This window comes from Lissotriton helveticus (assembly GCF_964261635.1).
Source record: "Lissotriton helveticus chromosome 1_1 unlocalized genomic scaffold, aLisHel1.1 SUPER_1_unloc_63, whole genome shotgun sequence".
Classification (NCBI taxonomy): domain Eukaryota; kingdom Metazoa; phylum Chordata; class Amphibia; order Caudata; family Salamandridae; genus Lissotriton; species Lissotriton helveticus.
In genome coordinates this window covers 604321-621876 of record NW_027611707.1, presented here as the reverse complement: position 1 = coordinate 621876, position 17556 = coordinate 604321, and the positions used below count along the sequence as shown (strand labels likewise).

General features: G+C 43.4%; 1 long non-coding RNA gene across 1 annotated transcript in view; it reads right to left on the bottom strand.

Moving 5' to 3' along the window:
- LOC144806332 (uncharacterized) overlaps positions 1–17556 on the bottom strand; it is a 74076-nt gene that overhangs the window by 1629 nt on the left and 54891 nt on the right. Inside the window, exon 2 of the long non-coding RNA XR_013605768.1 lies at positions 6064–6182. This is a non-coding gene — a long non-coding RNA (uncharacterized LOC144806332). The remainder of the gene's footprint in view (positions 1–6063; positions 6183–17556) is intronic.

Below are 17556 nucleotides of genomic sequence, written 5' to 3'. Positions count from 1 at the left end.
GGATCTGCTGTGGGGGTAGGAACGACCGCTGCCGGCACCGCGGTGCTAAGGCGCTGCTGGTGCTGCTCGTGTGGCGGCCGCTGCAGGGGTCAAAGGAGCATTGGCCTGTGGTGCTGCTGGTGCGGTGGCTGCTGCAGGGCACAGAGGCACAGAGGGCACAGAGGAGCCTTGGCTGCCACCTGATTTTAAGTATTTACTAAGCATTGAGCAGAGCTGAGCAGAGGAGTGGAGTGCCTACATCTGCTGTCAGTAGTGGGATTGGCTCTGGATGCCGCTTTTGCTCCTGAACGATTGCCAGCATTCTCCCTTGTACTCTTGACAGCGATGAATAGCAACAAACAAGCAATGGACAGTGAGTGGCGAGTGACAAGTGGCAAGAGGTGTGTGGCGTGTGGTGAGTAGTTAAGGTTGCTCAGTCCATAAGTCGCTGAGCCATTGGAGTCTGTAAAACAAAATCTGAGAAATTATGCAAAGGGGAAATTGACAATAGACTTTGACCCTGTTGAAGCACTCCTCGACCCCTGAATTACTCATCATGCCTAGACTACTGCCCTACCCGGAGCCCGGCTATTAATCAACTGATTAATTAAATCAATAAGTAACCAGCAGTACCGGCGGATTCTGTACTGAGGTGTGCCTTGGGGTTTTTTCCCTTGGAGGTGTTTGGAGGTGTTTTTGTCCTATCAAAGCACCCTTTGGTCTTGTCACTGGCCCGTTTGATTCTCTGAAAGAAGCAAGACTTCTTCGCCTTAGATGGTGTATTATGAGGTCAGGAAAGGAGCGGCCACCTTTCCCTCCTAGCAAAAGGAAAAGAAAAATACAACAAACAGTAATATTAGATAAGTTTAAAATAAAACAGGCAGGTTTAAATCATCTAAGGTCCATACATTTGGGAAACTGGGAAAGTCACCATCAAAGTTTGATTTTATGAAAGACCCAACTGGTGCTATGCTAACATTGCTAACTAATCCATGTGACCTTCCAACTCCAATTAAACCACTGAGTGGAACAAATATTATATCCCCTAAGCAAGGAGTAAGTGAACCAGGCCACCCTGAGTCTGAAGATGAAGTCGAACGAATGTCAAATTCAACTAAGGACCAAGTCAACCACTGGGGTCAAATAACGGACCTAGAGATGTTAACTATTCCACGCAAAATGCACAAATCTAACAATGGGAGATACTCAGCAATTACTACCAACTAGGAAGCCAGAGCCAATAGGAGTGCAAGTAAAAATCAGAAAAGCTAACGGTACAGGGGAACCATCTAATTGGGCCAAATAAATCAACCAGAGCAAGAAGCTCCAAATGAACTAAATGGTGGGGTGAAAAGCATAAGGGAAGCCAATACCCCACTGAAATCAGATCTTACTCTGTCTAAAATAAATTCAGTTAAAAAACAGGACCAGCCGAAATATAATCAAAATAACGGATCTTAAATTAATAAGGACGAATACAACAGCAACCCAGAAACTCTGCAGCGTTGGAGTACTCCGTATCATAAAGACGTTTTGAATAGTAGTCCACAATTCATTCATTCTTGTGATGAGGGACATGATTTTCAAGGACCACAAAAAGAGAAGTATAAGGACCTATCATTCATAAATGGGCAACACCATAGCCCAGGTACTCAGGTACCAAGAAGTGGGAACGCGGGAGCAATTTGGGATTTATTCTTCAAAACCTCGCAATTAACTCTGGAAGCTTTAACATATCAGTCCAACAAAAAGGAGGTCCAAATAGATCTCGAGCGCTATGGCATCCTCTGTTACCGGAATTGAGCAGAAGATAACAACGCAAAATAATCTAATAGTAAGGGCACAATCTCAGCCAATATCTACGTATGCAGAGTGTAGTTGTGCCCCACTAATTAACAAACTAGCTACCATTCCCGATATTTAAAAAACAATAATTGACGATGTAAAAGTGAAATTTCATAATGTGGGAATTCAAACCATCAAGACCGACTGCCCCTCTAAAGGTACAATAAAATGTAGAGTCAATACTGTTGTTGTTAAAGAAAAAATAGATGATAAAACAAAAGATCAAGAAGTGATAAACCGACACAATCAAGAATGACAGACGCAGCTCCGAAAGTTCATCTATCAAAAAGACAGACGAAAAAACAACGGAAAGCAAGAAATAAAGCTTCTAAAAGTATAAAAAATACAAATGCATCAGATATAGTGAGATTGAACACTGGAAATAACCATGAGAAATATCATATTGTGAAGGTGAGGGTAAACATATGTCTCCAACAAAACCCTTTTACCCTCTATTTAATAAGGATCTATCGGAGGTACAAGCAGATATGAAAAATAAATGCATAAACAATCAAGCTGATAGTATAAAAATGATAGAGAATGGGAAAATTCAGTCCTTTGAAATGCTGCAAGTGGAGGAAAGTAATAAACAGGTGGAAAATAAGCCATCACAATTGGAAACGAATAGAGCAAAGAGGGAGAGTATCAGAGGGGATGAAACGAATAGAGATTTGTTAAGTGGTGCAGGTAATTTTTATGCCGGAATATAAATCTAGGGGTAATAATTAAACAACTTGCAAACATCCGGACCCAACACGAGATGGCAGGAGTATGCGAAGCATGTGCATCTACAGCATACATGCCTCAAACAGAGGATTAATAGCCCCAAATCCCTGCCGTGGTATCTTGTCATGTTGTGGCTGAGTGTACCATGTGATGTTTAACCAACAAAGAGGACAAAGTTCCTATGCCAGGGTGCAAAAAGTCACCCATGCATCGTGGTGCAAAAAGTCACCCATACTTAAAAAATTGGAAGAAAAAGAGAAAATGAGATTCCTAGGTATAAAGGACCCAGAATTATAAGAGGGAAAGACATTGTGTTTCCTCTGTTGCCCTCACACACCCCGAAGAGTGTCATGCTTCATCATCGGGCGTTTGCTCCTCGTAGGGCCGGCGCTGCAATTCCCTACGGGTCCCAAGAAGGGTCACTTTATCGGAGATCTTTTGGAGGAATGCCGGATGATGCATGCGGGTGTGCGGGTTATGAGTCAAGAGGAGGGTAAAGAGAATTCGTGCCAGTGTGATATATTAAAATTGAAACAAGGGTAAACATGCAGCGATATGTTGAAAAATATACCCTTGGCAGTCAATACTGCTAAAAATTATTGACCCAAGAGGCCTATTATGCCTAGGTGTCAATTGTCAAGGTCAACATGTTTCGCGCTTCCGTTGCCAAGGGGTCGTTAGCGCTTCGTCAGGACCATCAAGTAAAGAATATGTAAAGTGCACGTGATTTAGTGAGTTTAAAAATTACCCTCTTATCTCAATCAGGGTGGAGTAGAACCTGTGAACCTTTATCATGGTCACGGCTAATAGGTGGAGACCACTCCTGAATGAAGCCAAGCACTGCGTGTAGTAATTCTACGTGGTCAGAATTATGGACGCCCGCAAGTAACCGGGAAATGAGTGCGGGTGCTGCCTTCTTGCAACCTACCCCAGACCACGCTTCTGCCGTAAGACAGACTAACGACCCCTTGGCAACGGAAGCGCGAAACATGTTGACCTTGACAATTGACACCTAGGCATAATAGGCCTCTTGGGTCAATAATTTTTAGCAGTATTGACTGCCAAGGGTATATTTTTCAACATATCGCTGCATGTTTACCCTTGTTTCAATTTTAATATATCACACTGGCACGAATTCTCTTTACCCTCCTCTTGACTCATAACCCGCACACCCGCATGCATCATCTGGCATTCCTCCAAAAGATCTCCGATAAAGTGACCCTTCTTGGGACCCGTAGGGAATTGCAGCGCCGGCCCTACGAGGAGCAAACGCCCGATGATGAAGCATGACACTCTTCGGGGTGTGTGAGGGCAACAGAGGAAACACAATGTCTTTCCCTCTTATAATTCTGGGTCCTTTATACCTAGGAATCTCCTTTTCTCTTTTTCCTTTCTTTTTCTTCCAATTTTTTAAGTATGGGTGACTTTTTGCACCACGATGCATGGGTGACTTTTTGCACCCTGGCATAGGAACTTTGTCCTCTTTGTTGGTTAAATATTGACATTCGGAGCACGGACACTGGACCTTTATAAGCTCCTTGGGTCCCCCCCTCTCTTTTTGATAAATATACCATGTGATGTAGCAGGCTATAGTGCTTGGTGTGATTTGGTCATTTTTGACAAGGTGGAGTGCTGAACGGTTAGGCAAATTTTTATTTTCTTTGTTTTTGGGATCGTGTGATATAGTGCGGTAACTACTGTATGATGTAAATAAATTACATTGCTAATATACCATCAGGATGTGGGGTGAGTGTTATTAGGGCTGAAGCCTTGCTGATTATATGCAGAATAACAGGTCTGGGATGTCACTACTGACTAGGGCAGGTTAGCAGCTGCACAGGCCTTGGGCATTGATCCTATTGAGGATAATATGTGACGGGCACTGGTGACTGGAGCTGGCTAGCAACAACGCTCACCTCTGTTATTCATTACAAGCAGGTTAACAATACATGTCAATATTGACTGGAACTGGTTGGCAGTAGAGTTAACCTCTGGTTTTGAATGTTTGCAGGATTTAAGGTATAGGGGTCACTACTGACTGGAGTTACTTAGCAGGATAATAGGTCTCAGGGAGCAAATCTTGACTGAAGATTGTTAGTATGATCACTAGTCCCAAGGTGCTACTAATGACTCAAGTTGGCTAGAATGATAACAGGTCCCAGGGGGCAATACTAACAGGAGCTGGCTAGTAGGCTTACATACAGGTCCAAGAAGCCACTACTGACTGGAGCTAGCTAAAATAATAACAGGCCCAAGGGTGGTGGGGTGCGAGTGGCACCAGTGACCGGAGTTGGCTAGAAGCATTGACAACCTTTGGTATTGATTAAATACAGGATTCCAGGTCACAGGAGGCACTGCTGAATACGGCTGGATAGCAGCAGTGGTGGCCTCTAGGAAGAAGGAATTGAGAAAGCATAACTGGATATACTGGTTTCTTTAATACCGATAATTGTTTACACATCATACACATCAATGCCACAACATGCATTGATATATTATGTTACCAAATTACAATATTCTTATATTAATTTGATGTGTCTGTTCGCCTTAATATGCCTGCAAAGTTATACGATTCTATTAGGGCCCAGAACCATTTTATTTAGTGATGTCAATCAGCACACTTTCCTGCATCTTGTAGTAAATGGAATACTGACAAACAGAAGTGTTATTTCCAGAAACAGTGAATTCTGCAGCTTGTCTGTGTATCTTTTATCTGCACCTCACGGACTCCTCACATTCCTCTGGAGAGTAGATCCTGCCTCCTACTCATTAGTGTTGTTTTAGTAACTGTTTCTATCACGTGTTCATGTTTCATTGACTTGTATTAGGAGAAAAGTGTATAAAAATACAAGGGGAGCATTAGCATTATATACTCCAACTTGCTTTAGGGTGGATGCTCTCGTCCATTGCAAAGACAATTGTCACTTGTTAGTTTGCTTGGCCTTTTGCTATTTTTGCATTAAATGTATGATAGATTTGTTGGCCTCCAGGTGTGTTGTGTTTTATTTTACATTTCATACGAGATGACGAGGAAAATGACAGTCCAGTATACACATTCTTTATATAAATCAACTCACAGTATACTGTTCTGGAAGTTCAGTCCCACAGACATTATCTCTAACGGAACGCCCTAGGAAGCATGTGCTTTTCAAACCAGTTGCCTTCTGATGCGGCGTCCTCGCTATTGGATAAGTCAATATGTCCTGAATTTTAGGAGGGTTACCGTAACTAGTGCACTATGTTAGAGATGATGAAGCATGTCACCTTCAGGTGAGTGAACGCAACTTGTCTTAAAAGCACATGCTTCCTAGGGTGTCTGCATTCAGTTACAGATAATGTCTCTGGGACGAACCTCCAGAACAGTATACTGTGATTTGACTGTTTTATTTTAACAAATGTACATAGCAGATATTGGCACTTGCTTGTTTCACAAAAATGATCGAATACCTGCCTCCGAGCGCACTTCTTACAGACGAGTATGGGGTTATCATGTTGCTGCTACAAGCTCCTTACCTGTGCGAGTTATCGGGAACGATGCAGGGGCAGACCCAAATCAGTCACATATGGAGATCAATGACAAATACTGAAGAATTAACAGAGCTTCCAAGCTGGTGACCATTACTTATTTGACCCTGAAAATAAAAGACACGTTTTTAGTATTCTGGTGACTCATGACCATAAAAAACAAAGGTTATAAATTCAATATTGCCTCAAATACTTAAAAAATGGAACTGGATGCGCTGAATCGGATGTTGTCCCAGGTCATGCATGACACCTTTCACCAGTATTGCTTATGGGACTTGTAGTTTTGTTTTTCTCATTAAAAGGATGGGTTCTAAAGTCCCAGTGTTCTAAGCGATGTTAGTTAAAATCAGAGGCCTGAGTGAGGATGAAGCATGACACTGCTCTGCTTAGCAGTGAGATGACTGACAGTTCCCCAGCCCTTCCATTCTTTGACCTACAGAGGCTCGTCGGTCGTTCATATTTTTTTGCAACGAGAAAGAAACTTTTATTGCAGCTTGTGCCAACTGAAGAGATAAAACCCATGGGCGTGTTTACTTAACTACTAACAAACAAGAACAATCAAGAACATGAGTTTCTGGAAAACTATCAAGCGACCAATCAGAATCAGCCGCCCTTCACACCCAGGAATTCTTGAGGCTTTGGAGAGGATGAATTGCACGTGGCACAAGAGGAACACTACATCGACTCAAAGCTCACTTCTTAGAGATGTACTGAAATGCAAGCCTCATGGCACACTTAGCGAGCTCTTCACCTCCTCCGCCTCAAACTGTTGACCAGCTATCAAGGCAAAAGAGCCTGCAGCAAAGCATTGCTGGCTTGGTTCCACACCGGACCAGGCAAAGTGGTCAAGTCCATACTCCTCCAAGTCAGCAAGCACTCGAGCCAGTCCTAATCCCACATGGATGTTCCCCATCACAACTATTTTAATGGTACTAAGTTATGTTTCTCCTAAATGTATGAGTCAAAAAGTGAAAGATTTTACTAGGAAATGCTGAAAGAGAAATCATAACGTTTTTCAGTATTTGAGTCTGCCACAGTACACAGGAGCATTATTTCTCTACAGCAGCAAATCATGTATGCGCCCTGCAGAACGCATGTTTGAATGAAACATGGAATGGATTGCAGCCAACAATCTATGCAACATCATAGCAGAGTGCAAGATAACTTGTGTTATTATTCCAGCAGAACGAAATGCCATTCCTAATGTGTACGGAAAATGTACGGTCAGTGTTGTTCTTCTGCCAGTTAAAAGACTATCACCATTAATGTGCCAGGAAATACAATACTATGAGAAATCCTACTTGTTGGCAGGGTGGTGCCTGCCACTATATTTCAGGTTACTTCCAACATAATCTGATTTATACATACATTCTCCAGGGTGCTGCCAGCGATCGGGTCTGCACACAGCAGTCTTGAGACACTCAAGTGCTCCGGTGGCCCTAACACTAAATATTTGGGACAAGGTACTGAGGCATAGAGAGCTGATCATATTCCCTCCCCATACACACTGTTCCAGTTACCGCGCGTACAATCGTACTTGCTCTCGCCCCAGGAAGCATTGGACGCCAGACGCCTGGAGCTGACGTATTGGATCTCACGCGCATGCGCTTGTGTTTGCGTGCACATGCCCGTTTGTCCCGGGGATACTGTACCTGCATCCGCTCCGCTCTTTCTGAACGCCAAGCGAACGCCGAGCAGAGCGTTGAGTGAATAGAGGATCCAGGGGCCAGTGGCGCCCGCCTGGAGGCCGAGAATTGCAGCCGGAGGCCAGGGGGGAGGTCTAGAGTTTAGCTGAGGAGCTTGAGGCGCGAAACCCTGGCACATTAACCTTAAAATTAAACTTAAAATAAAACACAGGCCCTAAGAAGTGCTGTAGGAACCTGCTGAGTTAGAGTTGGTGACAGCACCTGAGCAGACAATTAGCCAACGGTCGCAGGGGGCTGGAAGAGCGGAGTGCACAGCGGCAAACCGTGAAACAGGTAATTGAGGAGCAGTTGTCCTCCATAGGTTTAAAATATGGAATGGCTGTAATTGTTTTTCTTAATAATCAAGGACATTAAAACTAACCCAAAAGCGACGGCGCTAGTCACATGGGTACAGGTTATTGAATTGGTATTGGGAAAAGGGGCCTCGTGATCTAATCCCAGCGGAGGATTGGAATAGGGGTGTAGCATTTAAAACAGGCTATAGGATTGGTGACCTGAGACCAGAGTGCGAGTAATGAAGAAGGAAATCTAAAAGATGACACCGTCCCAAGCAATAACCCGTAAGACTATAAAACGGGAAAAAGAATGAGATTAACATTCCAGTGGCAGGTGAAGGGAGCGGAGTAGGTAAATCAAAAGGGGCGATGAGTGAGCCAACTGGAAGGAAAAAACAAGTAGCAAGGAATGTACAATCCTTGACGCTAACACTGCAATCAGCAAAACCAAAAATAGCAAAAGGTGGTTCATCAGTGTCTAACTCAATCAAAGACTTTTTGGAAAGTCATTTCAAGGGGAAGGATGTGACGGACAAGGAGTCAAGTGCTGAGGCCTACCCAACCTCTGAGTCCATGGGTGAGGTTGGTCTAGCCTCTCCAAACCAGACCATATTTAACATCTCTGGGGTTTCTTTGAATCCACGGCTGTCCTCTTCGCCAAGAATGTTCCAGGGGGAGCCGTCGAAAGCAATGTTGGGCGAGTTGTCACAAATCAGAGGGTTAATGCCGGCATTAGTTAGACCGATTGGTGGGAACAGGAGGGGGTAGGCAGTAAGGATGAAGAGGTAGCTTTGTTAAGGGCTCCCAAGCTAAAGAAAGAGGAACCAACTGTATAAATATCCCGACAGCCAATTATTGTGAGGAAATGGTGTGAAAGGAGATATGACATGAGTGGATTCCCGAGGTCAAGGGGGAAGAGGAGGTCGCCCTTAGAATAAGACAACAAATAAGGCATCATGTAAGGGAGGTGAGAAGAGTGAAAGGAGAAAGGAAGAAACAAGAATGTCAAGAGAGGGAAATAACACAAAGATCAAAGGAGTATAATGCAAAGCCGATAGCTGAACGAGAAGAACCTTGGAATAGGCTAGAAAGATCAAAGATCAGTAAAAGTAGTCTGGCACCAACAACGAAACGGAAAAAGGAGAAAGAGGGGAAAGGTACAGAATTGAGGATAACTACACAATTGGGACCTGGAAATCCTAGACGTAGGAAGACCACCAAAGAAAAAGATCAGGGCGACATTCCAACAAAGAAAAGGGAAGCTAGATTAATGGGAGACATCCACGGCGTAAGGCAAGATTGTACCCCCGACTTATGGGTTTTCCTAGAACCATACGGCCAGGACAAGGGCGGAAAAAAAGTCAGGAAATTAAACCCACTAAATCGATCACAACTTATATTCCCCATGTCAAAATGTGCAAGCCTCGGCAGCACTGGCACAGAGGACCTTAGAGAAGTAGGGTTTGTTCCAAATAGCAAAGGGGGTGATGTGACCAAGCTCCTCTTCTACTCTGCCTTGGTGAAAGCCGCTGCAGAGAATGCCAAAAATAAGCTGCAAAAGGAGGGGATTAGATTGGTAAGAAGGGAGGAATTCCAGGGGCAGCACTTCCTTACGAATCATGCTGGACTAGGGTTACGGCAGATAAGGTTAATCAACTCAAGTTGGAATAAGAAGGAGGATCTTGCAATAACTATAACTGATAACGAATTTGCAAGATACTACAGATATATTTGCTGGAAATAGGTTTAATGTCCTAGCATCCCCAGAATTTAGGGAGTAAGAAGAGGAGGGGTTCCTGAGTGAAATTGACTAGGAGCATGGGTCGTCACACAGCCTATCAGTTCTATCATGGAATATAAATGGCTACAAGAAAATATCGACTCAGAATAATTTTGATAAATTCATTAAGAGTGATGATATTGTCTGCCTACACAGGAGACTTGGCTGTGTGACGATACCCTAGCAACCCTAGTTACAGAAGGTTTCGCCCAACACTCTAAAGCAGCAAAGAAAAATACTCTGGGGAGGCCATTGGGGGCCAACTAATGCAGAGTTCCACACAGATAGCTGGGAAGGTTCAGAATTTGAAACTACATTGTGATTGGGCATTAGGCTGTAGGGTCCTACTGCAGAAGTCGGATCCCTGCTTTGATGGAATATGTATTATAAACGTTTATATACAGTAGGGAAAAGACAATGAATATAAGGTGAATTTGGGAAAACTGAAAGAAGATATAGAGTATGTTAGCGTAAAGAATCAGAAGGATATATTATTGGTGTTCGGTGATTGTAATCATAGATTAGACCCCAAAGGGTGGATAATTGTCACGAGGAATTTTTAGAATCTTATAATATCGAAGTAGCCATTTTCTCTAGAGGAGAGATCTCCCCAAAGGATGCGACTTTTACTCAGCTGATGGGTTTACTGGGCATGGTGTGCGTAAATGGGAGAATGCAGCCAGATCGGCCAGCAGGACGCACTTTTTTGAGGGGCCAGCAACTCTGCCCATTAGATTATGTGTTTTGTCAGGCCTGGTGCTTTGGGCTAATTAAAAATTTTGAGGTGGTAAAAATGAAAGGTAGCGACCATTATCCATTGAGGGCAGAATTACATCTATCAAGAAGCAAAAATAGAGAAAGGGTTTTGCAGGTACATGTGGATTATCCAAAACGGTTGACAACTAGTATAACAGAGGAATATATCGAGAAATTAAAGGAGGCTATTCCTGTAGAAGAAATTCAATTAAGAAATGGAATTGCCTGGTTTGAATCCACCGTAGGCAAGCTGGTGGACACCTTAAAGAAAAAAATTAAATTAAGAAAGGCAGGGCCTGGGAGCCACAGTGTTAATAAAAATGTGAACACCTGGTTTGACGATAAATGCCGGGTAGCCAAGGCACAGATCAGGTAGAAGGCGAGAAGGGTAAGGGTCAGGTTTAATGTGGAATTATCTCTGTCCCTCCAGTAACTAAGGTCAAAATACAAAACACTAATTCGTAACAAAAAAAGAACCTGTAAAGATAAGTGCTGGGCAAAATAATTGAAAATAGAGATGTCAAAGGATTTTGGAAATTAGTCCAAGAAAGTGTGGGTAGAAAAGCAGGTTCTCTAGAATGTATGGTCCCTGAAGATGAATGGGGGGGCTCCCTGGGAGAAATATATGGGAAATGGCCTATACAAGAAGAGTCAAGGATGCCAGTTTGGCCACAGGTGAGGGTTGATATAAAAGAAGAGTTTACCTCAAGCTATATAAAGAAAATTATAGCAAGTTTGAAGCTTACCCGCGCTGCAGGCCCAGATAATCAGATTATACCCCCAGAACATGGGGGTTTAAAGCAGGCAACTCCACAATTGACCATTGCTTTGCTCTATGGGCCATAGCGCGGAAGTCGATTGAAACGCAGGGAAGTTTATTATGCTGTTTTGTGGACTTCCGTGCAGCTTTCGATCTGGTGGACCGGGAGCTGTTGTGGGAGGCCTTAACTAGTTACTGAATCCCAAAAGATTTGTTAAGTCTGATTCAAATACTCCATACTAAGAACTGGGCCCAGATAATTTTAGATATAGATGGAAGTTTATCTGGGAGGATTGAAATTGGAAATGGGTTGCGGCAGGGATGTGTATTGGCCCCCCTGCTGTTTTCCTTGTTCCTAGCAGATTTGCCATTGACCCTGCGAAACAAGATGGTAAGCATATTGCATGTTTGCTTTATGCCGACGATCTGGTGATTAAGGATAAAATAAGCTCTGTATACAAATATCCTGCAAGATGACGCAATAAAAGTGATGTCATCTATCTTAAATGATGAGAATCTAAATGTCGAACACAAACAGCTCATTTTGAACTGTATTGAGATGGTCTTAAAAAACAATGTTTTCCTGTACAAAGATGAGCTGTACAAACAAATCAAGGGGACCAGTATGGAGGCCACTTGTGCCCCCAGTCTGGCATGCCTTTATGTCAGCGACTTTGAGCTCAAACATATCTATAACGGGATGGCACCATATTATGAGAATGTGTCTCACTGGCATCATTTTATAGACGATATAATGTTCATGTGGAATTGTGCCAGTGAGGGCTTGTTGTCATTCTTGGAATGGCTTAACTTGGGAGATGAAAATCTAAAATTCACTGTAAATTACAGTGATAGCTGTGTAGAATTTTAGGATATTAAAATCAAGGACTCCCAAGGGGCACTTGAGGGAGAGCTGTTCACCAAGCCTACAGATAAGAATACATTGTTACACTATCAGAGCAATTACCCCTGTACACAAAAGGATAACATCCCCTTTGGGGAATTCCTAAGATTAAGGCTGAGTTGTACAACACTGAGGGATTTTTACCATCATGAAATTATGGAAAAGAAACTAGGAGCTAGGGGCTACCCCAAAAAACCGATCAAACACTCCTTAAAACGAGCCCGATTCTATGATAGGGATCACCTCCTTAACATGAATAAAGAAAAAAAGAACATATCCTGAGAAAGAATAGTGTTTGTGAGTCAATACTCAGGTTTGAGTAATAAGATCAAGAATATAGTAAACCGCAATTGGAAAATGATTAACAACGGCATGCTGACACCACTAACGAATCCATTGTTTTCGTTTAGACAAAACATTAGGAAACACTTTAGTCAAAACATACAAGAACATTGATGGGACCTTCCAAACTACTTTACAGAATCAGAGAGCAATAGGAAACCACGTGGCTCATGCTCGATCTGTCCAAACTGTATAATAACATTTTTTTTTAATTTTAATGGAAAGGACTTGGGAGTAACTACTCTTAATTGCAGAAGTAAGATCATGGTTTACCTCCTTATCTGTCCATGTGGCCTTGGCTACGTAGGGTAGACGGGAAGGGAACTCCGCATTAGACTGCTAGAACATAGGTCAGCATTGAAAAACAATAAGGAAAATGCTCCTATGACAGACCATTACCCCAAAATGGGCCAATATTGTAACCAATTTAGGTGGTTCATTTTGGAGAAAGTAACTGTGAGCAGGAGAGGTGGAAATCTAGATAGCATTAGAAAGATGGGTGAACAGTGGTTCATGTGTTTTCGCAACACAAGAGAGGAGGGGATGAAGTTGTTAGCAAATCAGTAAATATACCAATAGCATGAAATGTGCACTCCGTGAGGGCCAGGCAATGATTTAGAGTATAAAAGTAGAGCCCAAGCAGACTGTACAATTCAATTAGAACTATATAAGAAAGCTATATCTGTAAACATAAGGAGTTGAAGAAGGAAATATCCATACAATAAGATCGAAAATAATAAATAAAAAATAATGAATTTATGCAAAATAATTGATGACAAACGATCAGGCAAAAATTGTGATGTAGGATGTTTAATAAATAGGGTGTAATTGCACCAGGAATAAATGTACACTTAGTAAGAATGAACGCTTCGTTGGAAGTGTTACTCAAAAGTAAGTGTAGAAAAAATTGTACAGATAAATTTTACTATCAAAACTAGTTGGGGCGACAGCAATTGGCAAATGACAGTGAGGCTTGGATGCACGTACATGTGCATCCGAATGGAAACAGGAAGCGGGAGGAGAGGTACGTGTGAGAGGCGCAATTTGGAATACGGCATGGAAACGAGTCTTGGATTCATTTAGCTCTTCCGGGCTGTTTGACCTTTAATGCCCAGGAAGTAAACAGGGATAAACAAGCCCTCGGGGAGAGACGGATTCTGAGTGCGCCCAAAATGAGAGCGGGCACACTAGACACTAATTAATTTCAGGCTAATGAGGATACTGAGAACATTTATAAGCTGACGCATTTCGATATCGGCGTTCGATGCGTCTTGAGAAGGTGACTGGCTGCAGGCACCTTGAATCGAGCTTCCCCCGCATTCTCTGGTAAGAAGAGTACTGAGATTAGCGATATAGATAGTGCAACCGTCATTTTTAATACACTCTAGTTTGGGGTATGTGTCGGCAATTTTGTCCCGTACAGCTAAAACGGAAGTTATAGCTCGGAGGGCACAAGAGTTACTACGCTGATAACGCACAACGTATGGGGGACGTTTCCTTTGGCCACTTCGTGTACAAATAGGTAAGCCCTGCCTGCTTTTATTTCGGCATCATGAGGCTGCAAGGATTTAATCGGAAAATATTAGTGGAATAAAAAGATACATTGTTATTTTAGGAACAGAGGTTTTCACTGGGGAAGAAATAACTTGTGGTACCCCCACAAAGAAATAAAGATAAAAGAAAAAGAGAAGGAACAAGACGCTGATGCAATAATAGGAGGCAGGTAATATTATTAGGTAATTAGGCAGCTTAATTCAATATTTTGTTGAGGTCACCTTAAAAACAGTTGTTTATTCTTTGTATTATCAAATTTGTTGCAGAAACCAATTAGAGTTTCATGATCTTTGTTTTTAAAGTTGGTGAGTTCACATGCACAGGAGGGACCACCAACAATTGAATTTGAATTTAATTTGAATTTAAAATTACTTATAAAGCGCACGTTCGCCAGCGGCTTCATGGCGCTACAACAAACAGAAACAGGGTGGTCTAGCCCATGTAGAATAAATAATTCAAATTGTGGGGGGAATATTTTAATTAAAGGCTTTAGAAAACAAAAGGGTCTTAAGTTGCTTTCTGAACTGGGAGTAGAGAGTCAGGGTCCTAATCTCAGGGGGGAGGGAATTCCAGAGGAGTGGGGCAAGGGTCGCAAATTTCGAACCGCCCCATTTCTTCCTCCGAAAACGCGGGACCGTAAGAAGGGCCTGGGTGGATGAACGGAGGTCTCTGGTGGGGACGTAGGGAGTAATCTCAGAAGAGATAAAAGCTGGAGCCGTGCCCAGTCTCGCTTGAAAAGTGATGGAAGCCAGCTTGAACTGGACACGCTCGCGAACGGGGAGCCAATGTAAAGATTTAAGGAGGGGGGTGGCATGGTGAAATTTAGGTAATTTGAACACCAGGCGGGCCGCCTGGTTTTGGATCTGTTGCAACCGCCTAAGACTATATGCAGGTATACTGGCATATAGGGCGTTGCCGTAATCCAGGCGGGAGATGACCATCGCCAAGGTGATCAATTTAAGGGCTTGAAAAGAAAAAAAACGGGACACCTTGCGTATAGTACGCAGTGAAAGAAAGGAAGGAAGAGGACACCACAGAACTGACCTGGGAGTGAAGAGTGAGTTGAGAATTGAGCTTAATACCTAAAGTTTTTACTGAGGGAGAGGGGACAGGTGGGGAACCGAGAGAAGGGGGCCAGAACAAAGGAGACCAGGGGCTGGATGAACCACCTGTTAACACCAGTTCGGTCTTATCTGGGTTAAGTTTTAGATGGTTGTGGTTCATCCAGTCGCGAATGTGGGTCATAGTAGATTGAAAATTAGAGATAGAAGACAGAGAGGAAGAAAGATCAAAAACAAGTTGGAGGTCGTCAGCATAGTTATATACTGCGACCTCCATCTGCTGAAGAGAAAAGATGAGCGGGGCAATGTAAAGATTGAATAAGAGGGGAGAAAGAGAAGAGCCCTGGGGGACCCCGCACTGAACTTTCCGGAAATCCGCGGTAAAATCACCCAGGCGAACAGCCTGGGTGCGGTCCCTCAGGAAGGAGGATAACCAGACCAGTGCAGTACCTCCGATCCCCGCCGCCCTGACACGGGAGAGTAAGATGGTATGATCAACCGTGTCAAAGGCGGCTGAGAGATCGAGCAGTACCAAGGCCTGGGTCTTATTGGTATCCATTCCCTCCCTGAGGTTGTCAAGGACCGAGAGTACCACGGACTCCGTAGAGTGTGCGGGGCGGAAACGGCCTGGCGGGGGGCTAAGACCCCATGCATCTCCACAAAAGTGCTCAGGGTGCGAGTAACGTGGCGCTCGAGCACCTTTGCTAAGAATGGCAAAAGGGAGATGGGGCGGTAGTTGGCCGGGACTGAGGGGTCCGCACCAGGTTTCTTGAGGATGGGAACGATGATAGCAGTTTTCAGAGGGGTGGGCACCACACCCTGGGAGAGTGAACTGTTAAGGAGGCGAAGAGGGGGATCAGAACATGAAGAAAAAATGTGACAGAGGATGTGGGAGGGACAGGGATCAAGAGGGGAACCAGATTTGACCAAGGGAATTATTGAAGTAAGACATTCCTTAGTCAGCGGAGGAAAAGCATCAAGATGACCCTTAGGGGGAGGACACCGAGGGTCCACAAACGTAGGAGAAGGAGGAGGAATGTTGGCCTTGATAATAGAAATTTTCTGAATGAAAAAATTATTGAGGGAGTGACAGAGTTCAGGTGAGGGAGTGGGTTTCAATGTAGTTCTGTCAGAGAATGCCAAGTTGTTCACAATCGAAAAAATTACTTTTGATTGGTTCTCTGCGGCGAGGATTTTGGAGGAGAAATAAGCTGTTTTTGCCCCTAAGATGGCCTGCTTATACTGGGCTAGGATGTTGATAAACTCCAGTCTTAATAGGGGACAGTAATTTCTCCTCCAGGCACGCTCAGCTCTGCGTACCGCTAATTTGGCAGTCTTGAGATCCTCATTAAACCACAGGTTGGCATCCTTCTCCCGCTTAGATGTGACCCGCTTGAGTGGGGCAATAGAGTCACACCCAGAAGTGAGCCACTGGTTGATGGAAGCGGCTTGGGAGAGGGTAGATAACCCCTGTAGTGAGGGGTAGGAGGTCATGAGTGAGTCAGAGAGGTTGTCTAGGTCTACTCGTCCCCAAGCCCGGACCCACACGTTTTTAGGAAGTGAAGGTTTGACCGGGGGGTATATAGAAAGAGTAAAAGAAATCAAGTGATGGTCCGACCAGGAGCAGGGTAAAATAGAAACAGAATTTACAGGGCAGTTCAAGGACCAGATCTGGTCAAGCACATGTCCTTTAGCATGGGTGGGGGAGTGAATGTGAGGTGTAAAATTAAAGGAACAGAGGGTTTCAGAAAATTCCTTAGAGGAGGTACACTCAGCAGGATCTGACGGCCAAAAATTAAAGTCGCCCAGGAGCAGGATGGAAGAATTATTTATAGCAATTGTAGCTAATACTTCCAGAAAGGACGGAAGGAACAATGAGGGTGATTGGGGGGGGGACAAGCCACATCAGCCAAATTAACAAAGGTAATAAGGTTTTAGCTGTAGGGCGATTAAATGGGGGATTAGTCTCAATATTAAATGTATGGTATAACAATGACAAATAGACTCGATATGGTAATTTGTTTTTAGAATCAGCCTGTGATAAAAAGAGTGAAAAGATGGCAGGATGCTGAAAGGGGACACATCTAGGAGAGATGAATAACCTGATATAAGGTAAAAGAGAGGGCAAAATAGTGCCCATACATTTGGAATAATCAAGTCTGATAACAAGATAGTTACTGGAAGGTGGGTACAATTTGTGCACAGATCCCTAGTAAGTAGGAGCATTTCTGAAAATGAGTGGTCATTACGCACCAAAGGTACAGCCCATTTATTAGAATATCGCGAATAACAGCGGGTTAAAATGGGAAAAATAAACTGAATATGGATGTCATATAATTGAAG